Source organism: Coregonus clupeaformis, unplaced genomic scaffold (genome assembly GCF_020615455.1).
Source record: "Coregonus clupeaformis isolate EN_2021a unplaced genomic scaffold, ASM2061545v1 scaf0488, whole genome shotgun sequence".
NCBI lineage: Eukaryota > Metazoa > Chordata > Actinopteri > Salmoniformes > Salmonidae > Coregonus > Coregonus clupeaformis.
Window position 1 is genome coordinate 44191 of NW_025533943.1, and position 8838 is coordinate 53028.

Below are 8838 nucleotides of genomic sequence, written 5' to 3' on the forward strand. Positions count from 1 at the left end.
CCTTGGGAGAGAGGAGCTGCTACCCCTGGGGAGAGAGGAGCTGCTACCCTTGGGGAGAGAGGAGCTGCTACCCCCTGGGGAGAGATGAGCTGCTACCCCTGGGGAGAGAGGAGCTGATACCCCTGGGGGGAGAGAGGAGCTGCTATCCCTGGGGAGAGAGGAGCTGATACCCTGGGAAGAGAGGAGCTGCTACCCCTGGGGAGAGAGGAGCTGATACCCCTGGGGAGAGAGGAGCTGTTACCCCTGGGGAGAGAGGAGCTGCTACCCCTGGGGAGAGAGGAGCAGCTACCCCTGGGGAGAGAGGAGTTGCTACCCCTGGGGGAGAGAGGAGCTGCTACCCCTGGGGAGAGAGGAGCTGTTACCCCTGGGGAGAGAGGAGCTGTTCCCCCTGGGGAGAGAGGAGCTGCTACCCCTGGGGAGAGAGGAGCTGCTACCCTTGGGGAGAGAGGAGCTGTTACCCCTGGGGAGAGAGGGACTGTTACCCTTGGGGAGAGAGGAGCTGCTACCCTTGGGGAGAGGAGCTGTTACCCCTGGGGAGAGAGGAGCTGCTACCCCTGGGGAGAGAGGAGCTGTTATCCCTGGGGAGAGGAGCTCTTACCCCTGGGGAGAGAGGAGCTGATACCCCTGGGGAGAGAGAGGAGTTGCTACCCCTGGGGAGAGAGGAGCTGTTACCCCCTGGAGAGAGAGGAGCTGCTACCCCTGGGGAGAGAGGAGCTGCAACCCCTGGGGAGAGAGGGACTGTTACCCCTGGGGAGAAAGGAGCTGCTACCCCTGAGGAGAGAGGAGCTGCTACCCCTGGGGAGAGAGGAGCTGCTACCCCTGGGGAGAGAGGAGATGTTACCCTTGGGGATAGAGGAGCTGTTACCCCTGGAGAGAGAGGAGCTGTTACCCCTGGGGAGAGAGGAGCTGCTACCCCTGGGGAGAGAGGAGATGTTACCCCTCGGGAGAGAGGAGCTGTTACCCCTGGGGAGAGTGGAGCTGTTATCCCTGGGGAGAGAGGAGCTGCAACCAAGAGAGAATGCGACCCTGCTCGGGAAGAGCTTAACGATTGGTGGTTGTTGGGGCACGTTTGGCAGGAGCTTCAGTGATGAAGATTGCTGAACTTGCTGATGTTTCACAATATGCCATGGCCGTCTCAGTCACCAGGTCTCAACCCAATTGAAGACAACCATCAACAAAACACTAAATTATGGCATTTCTTGTGGAAGAATGATGTCACATCCCTCCAATAGAGTTCAAGACACTTTTTTTTTTTTTTTTACCTTGACAATAAACATTTTAATGAACCACAAACACTTGATGTTTAGGGATGGCACACATAGGGAGACAGTTTGCGTTCCTTCTCACATATGCACCTAGGAAGATGCAGTGTTTCTCAACCTGTCATTTTACATAATGTTGCAAGACACATACCATCAAATGTATCCATAGACTTTTGTCCATATTTACAGAAGGCTGTCATTTCACAAATTGTTCCTATATTGAAAGGACTTAGGGAAAATAATGTCAAACATTTCAATACAAAATAATAAAAACAATCACAGCATTACTCAGTCTTAATGTATTTTAACCATATCAACCAGTTTAATCAAATTGTTTTCATTTGGAACACTAAATCAGAACTACATTTGGAGTTCCAGACACTTGTAGAATGTTTACCAAGACACATTGTAAGAGCTATAAAGAGACAGGGAGTGGGAGAGAGAACAGGTAGAACCTGATATGGAAATGAGCAGAACAAACTAAAGGAACTTTCCACCACCGAATGATCATTCCAGACTCTACTTCTATTGAGAGACATATAAAAGGTAAGGTCGATCGATTGTTATGATATTAATATAGTTGATGATATTGTTATGTGTATTAATGTAGTTGATGATATTGTTATGTGTATTCATATAGTTGATGATATTGTTATGTGTATTAATATAGTTGATGATATTGTTATGTGTATTAATATAGTTGATGATATTGTTATGTGTATTCATATAGTTGATGATATTGTTATGTGTATTAATATAGTTGATGATATTGTTATGTGTATTAATATAGTTGATGATATTGTTATGTGTATTCATATAGTTGATGATATTGTTATGTGTATTAATATAGTTGATGATATTGTTATGTGTATGAATGTAGTTGATGATATTGTTATGTGTATTCATATAGTTGATGATATTGTTATGTGTATTAATATAGTTGATGATATTGTTATGTGTATTAATATAGTTGATGATATCGTTATGTGTATTCATATAGTTGATGATATTGTTATGTGTATTAATATAGTTGATGATATTGTTATGTGTATTAATATAGTTGATGATATTGTTATGTGTATTCATATAGTTGATGATATTGTTATGTGTATTAATATAGTTGATGATATTGTTATGTGTATTAATATAGTTGATGATATTGTTATGTGTATTCATATAGTTGATGATATTGTTATGTGTATTAATATAGTTGATAATATTGTTATGTGTATTAATATAGTTGATGATATTGTTATGTGTATTCATATAGTTGATGATATTGTTATGTGTATTTATATAGTTGATGATATGTTTTGTGGACAGTGTTATAATAGGCCTACTCTCCTTAAAATGTTTTGCATATAAATTTGATGCGTGGGGTGAATTCCTTCTGTTTCCAACTGTGTGCCCCAGGGTGATCGCTCATACACTATCTAGAATCTAAAAGGGTTATTTGGCTGTCCCCATAGGAGAACCCTTTGTAGAACCATTTTTGGTACTAGGTAGAACCCTTTCCACAGAGGGTTCTACATGGAAGCCAGAAGGGTTCTACCTGGAACCCAAAAGCGTTCTCCTGTGGGGACAGCCAGAGGACCCTTTTGGAACTCTTTTTTCTAAGAGTTTACTGTATCATAGGTCTATAGACTTGTCTTCTCAAAACAGGCTTAAAACACAACAAGCAACTAACATTTTCTCTTTCTAATCTACTGTTAACTCTTTTCACTCAGGAAGGTATGTTGTGTGAAAGAGAGACAAATAAATACTGTGGAAAGACTAAGAACAATTTACACTTCCTCAAAACAGGTTGTGTGTGTTCATTAGTGCCCACCGTAGAAAAACGTTTGGCAACAGAAACCGTTTAGGTCACGTTGTACAGCGTTTGGAGTAAACTGTTTATGCAACATTTTAAAACTGTTGGCTGCGGAGTAAACTAATGAATACTACCCAGGTAGTAGCATACAACTCGGCTGTTGATGTCTGCCTGATGCTGAAACCTGAACTTAGCCTGAGGGGTGTACTATGATGCTAGCTAGATATACTGGTTTTCTAAAGTTAGCTTCAGTTAGCTTCACATTCCAGCTCAGGCCTCATCCATAGGAATGTACAGAGTACCAGTCATCAGGAAGGTGCTCTCAGAACGGAAAATATATAATGACTTGACAGTTTAATCATACAAAATGGCACTAACTGGACGTGGGCAAGTCAAATTCAATCAGTGGAGGTTGCTGAGGGGAGGACGGCTCATATTAATGATACCATTCCACCTATTCCGCTCCAGCCATTACCACAAGGCCGTCCTCCCCAATTAAGGTGCCACCAACCTCCTGTGAATTCAATACATCAATATTCATTCGTCATAGTTCTACATTTCACATTTCGTTTGATAAAAGTAATTGTATCATAGTTCTACTATAGTGTAGCGATCTGTGCAACTTCCGGCGTGAGTTTACTGTGAACACTGAGGCTGTACCCACTTTAAGTTATTTGATCATAATATAAAAACATTTAACATGGAAATAGCTGTTCTATCATTCAGCCTACAGTAGCAGCCAATGTGTGGTGTTCAATGTAAGCCTACATTCCATGAGACATTCCAAAAAACATGCAGAGCTTGACATGAACCTGTTTATCTACTTGTCCTTCACACAAGGAGGAGGTGACTGAAAATGTTGTTGTGTTTGATGCAAGAAACCACTTTACTAAATAAAATGCATCATTATTCCCATGTACTATGATGCAATTCCAACCAAGTAACCCAATTTGCGCCAATGGCGCGATGCGTAGGTTGTTTGCCTTTTTACAAGTGCAACCTGGGTTCACTTCCCTGCCCCGCTGTTTGCTACATTGGTGTCAGAAGTACTATGGTGTCTGTGAGGCCATCAGATTGCACGGCCCGGATGTGTGAGGGGTCTGAGTAGTCGAAGCACGAGACTTGCTTTTATAGGGGGCAGTGTGAGACAGGTTACAATTCCCATCGCAGCAATAGGGTTAACCTAGTTTTGGCCAGCGACCTGGGTTCACTGCCCTGCCCTGCTGTTTGCTACAATATTAATATCACAGGCTACCCGACGTCCGTTGAACAAAGAGACACAACAATATAAGTGAAAGGATTTTTAGGATAATATCAGTAAGTGTTGATTTAAAGTTGTCTTCTGGGTTCAGCCTTCTAGCTTCCTTTATCAATAGGGTGAAATATAACAAATGACATGGTCTCAGAGTTTGGAGATAACCAGGCCCAGTTTAAATCACTATGACAACCATTTCATTATTTCCCCAGAGCAGCAATGTCACGATCGTTGGTTAGAGAGGACCAAGGCGCAGCGTATTGAGCGAACATACTTTAATAGTAAAGTGCACACACGAATACAAAACAATAAACGATACGTAACGCCTCAGACAATGACTGACAAGGAACAAAAACCCACAAACACAAGGTGAAAACAGACAGTAGAAATATGGCTCCCAATCAGAGACAACGAGCCAACAGCTGACACTCGTTACCTCTGATTGGGAGTCACTCAACCAAACAAAGAAATACAACACATAGAACAACCCAACCAAACAGAACACCACGAAACGAACACACCCTGGCTCAACATACAAAGTCCCGAGCCAGAACGTGACAAGCAAGGGAATCTAGAGACTCAACCTTTACAGAATCAGAATCACCTTTATTCGCCAAGTACATTTGCATGTACATATGTAGGATCTTAAGTTGAGTCAGTTTGCTACAGCAGGAAAATATTCCTGCAGCAACAGGAAATGTGAATTATAATTAATGGACATTTTTGTAGCGGTTGATACATTTTTAGTAAGGGAAACTCAAGTCTGCCATTTCTAAGTGGAAATTACAAACTTCAGAAGCCTTTTAAAACCTCAAATACACTACAAGTTTTACATTTACTGCGTTGAGGGAAAGTTATTCTGCAGTGGGGGTGATCAAATTAAGATCCTACATCTGTACACATAATTCTACATGGTGATTTTTTACATTTTAGTCATTTAGCAGACGCTCTTATCCAGAGCGACTTACATACATTGCGAGTGCATACATTTGTATTTTTTATACTGGAATCGAACCCACAACCCTGGCGTTGCAAATGCCATGCTCTACCAACTGAGCTACATCCCTGCCGGCCATTCCCATAATATAATTCAAATGTCCTGTTGCTGCAGGATTATTTTCCTGCTGTAGCAAACTGGCTAAAATTACGATCCTACATCTGTAGCAATACACCTCTCTTTGATGTACATGGCTATATCAGGATTGACTTTTGACCATTTTACATCTTTTTATTTACTGTTGTTTAGGCTGGTTGAATGAGTCGCCTATAAAAGCTACTTCATCTGCAAGAGAACAGGCGGGCTGCACCAGCGACTGTAAGAAGTTATGTGATTTCCTCATATGAACGTGAAAGTAAGTGTGTAGCCTACGCAGTTACACAATGGCTGTTGAAACTGTGGCACATATTTCTCGGTAACATTAGAAGTCGGATGAATGTGTTGATATGTAGGAAAGACGGGCAGACCCTGGTAAGTCTAGGCTAAACTACAAACTATTATAAGGTTAGGTCGATGTCAGACATTCAATAGTCAGAGTAGGTTTGAGCTATGATCACTTATCATGATGACCAACCTGATGGTCTCCGTTTGAAATGGTGTGTAAAATACCATGCCTAGGCTACAAGCTCTGTCCTGCTACTGTTAGGTCTATAACGTTATGGGAACTGATCTGAACAGGTTTAGGCTGGTCATCTAGGATATGTAGGCTATAGCTGAGGTATAGACCTCCATCTGTATCAGGACTAGGCTCCTGCTACTGTTACTGTTATAACGTTATGGGAACTGATCTGAACAGGTTTAGGCTGGTCATCTAGGCTATAGCTGAGGTCAGTGGTGATTTTAGCATGTCAATCTTGGTGGGGCAAAACATAAATTAAGGGGGATGCATGCCAGCAAATCCACTCCACAACACAACACTAAACAATACATTCATTGCACTATAACGGTGACAAACGGTGACCACAAACTGTTAGGGCCTACATAAAGCAGAGTCCCAACAGCAGAGTCCCGACAGCAGAGTCCCGACAGCAGAGTCCCGACAGCAGAGTCCCGACAGCAGAGTCCCGACAGCAGAGTCCCGACAGCAGAGTCCCAACAGCAGAGTCCCGACAGCAGAGTTCCGACAGCAGAGTCCCAACAGCAGAGTCCCAACAGCTGTCCTATCATGTCTCTTCATTATTTATCTTCATATGACAAGGATTAAAAAGGATTTGCCTGTAGATTGTCGACTTGATTCATGATGATGACTGCTAGCTAAGATTTTGAAAGTATGATGTTGACATGATCAGTCCAATCAAAGCTACTGTAGATATAATGTGATTTGATGTAATTTTATCTGTGGCCAATGACCTTCTTGAGTGGGCACTTCTAATGTAACTCTGTGGCAGCACCCAGGGGGCTTGAATTTTCTAGCTCTACCCTTAGACTTGGCGGTGACGTAGTGTCCCCATGAGTGACAGAACACTGAGCCAATCACCTAAGCAATGCTCTGTATTGTCTTCTGGCTTGACCCACCACCACAGAAAGCACTGAGCTAGGCTGAAACACCTGCATTTTGGAGCTGCCTTACTCAAGAAAACAAAAAAAGAGACCATGTTTTTTGCGGCTTTATTAACTCAATTATATATATATTATTTTTACATTTTTTGCAAACTGATATGTGACACGTATTAATGCCAAAATAACATGCAAAACAGGAAAGGCCACCTGCCCTGAATGACGGGTCACCACTGGCTGAGGTATAGACCTTGATCTGCTTTACACAAAAAAAATACTGTTATACATTATAACCTAGCCTACTTTAAATAATAAAAAATCTCTTAATTGTTGCAAAAAACCTTTCTGTATAGATCACTGATCCCCCCCAGATCAATCAAGCCCGTTTTAGCCCTTCTGTCTACATTCTCAGATACGTTTAGAAAAGAACAGATTTAAAGATAATAATTGGCTGACTTTTAATGAATACAAATAAGTGTGAGACATGGCCTTGTGTTGCTGCACTGTCTATAACTACCTTAACAAACAGTGACTTATTATTATTATTGACAGTTAACATGGAGAAGAGATGTCACAACCAGATGTTCATTTGATTGCATTAAATAGCCTGACTGTTTCAATATGTCTGTTAGTAAATGTTTTGTAAGAGATAATTAATAAATGATAACAATTCACATTCAAGAATTACTGTGTTAACTACAACCAACATGTTGGATCTCTGTTTAGGGGTCAGTGGTCTAAAATGAGTCTCTGGGGAGAGAGAGGAGGGGGGCCTGCCTCTAAAATGAGTCTCTGTGGGGGAGAGAGAGGAGGGGGCCCTGCCTCTAAAATGAGTCTCTCTGGGGAACATGACAATCGAAGCTAAGAGGTGAGATGACAATTTTGTTTAAGAATTATTAAGAGTTTATTTCCTTAATGCTATTTCCACAATAATCAGAAATGGTTGCTTATGGGTACCTTCAATATTACTGTTCTCAGATGTTTAATTAATAGATTTTAGATGTAGATAATAATTATTATTTTTATTGCAAAACGCTATATATCCATTGTTTAGCTGACATTGAATGTTCGTATCCTGTATATTTGACTGTATTATCTGGTTGTCTCACCTAGCTATCTTAAGATGAATGCACTTACTGTAAATCGCTCTGGGTAAGAGCATCTGCTAAACAGGTGGGGCTCTGCCCTGAATGACAGGTCACCACTGCTCCAAAGCAATTACATGTTGCACAGGAACCACTGACTCGCTGCATGTTTCTATTATCAAGACACCTACTGGTACCTCTTAACTGGTTAGTACAGCTCATGAGGTGTCCTAAATATCTGCCAACTAGGTGGGACGCTTATGAATAAAGAGGCTTCATGCATAGCTTTAATTTATACCCATAAGAGTAGGACTAAAATGGCTTTATTCTCAGCACTTATACGACACATTTTCTACTCTGAGACGCTTTTTGGATATGGGCCCAGATCTCAAAACATTGTTTTAAAAAACGAATCATTTTGTTTTACATAATAAAAAATTAATATTACTAATGTAAGCCACTGTAAAGACTGGGTTTAGTTTATTATGTGGCTCTGCTCATGTCCGCGTTCTGGAACTGTCCGCGTCCCCGTACAGAACTGTCCGCGTCCACGTACGGTTTGGCGCCAAGCATATTGTCCAGTTACGCGCAGAGTGGTCTGAGGTGATCTTGGGGAACAACGACGGAGTTCGTTACAGTGTTGAGACACCGAAGTTTATTGTTCAATTTGCTTTTTTGCTTAATGGTCAGTGACAGTATGAGTGTAGCCAGATCCTTTTCACTCGCTAGTCTTGTTTAATTGTGTGGTTCACCGGGTTCGTCATCATCCTCGAGGGACAGACGAATGACCTGCTAGCTAGCCAAGCTAGTCGGTACAGCTAGCTAAGCTAGCTACTCTTTACCAGTAGCATCCTAGTTATCCTAGCTACCACTACATCATCACCGGCTGCCTGCATTTCTTGTGGACCGATGGAGCTCCCTGGTTGTTTCTT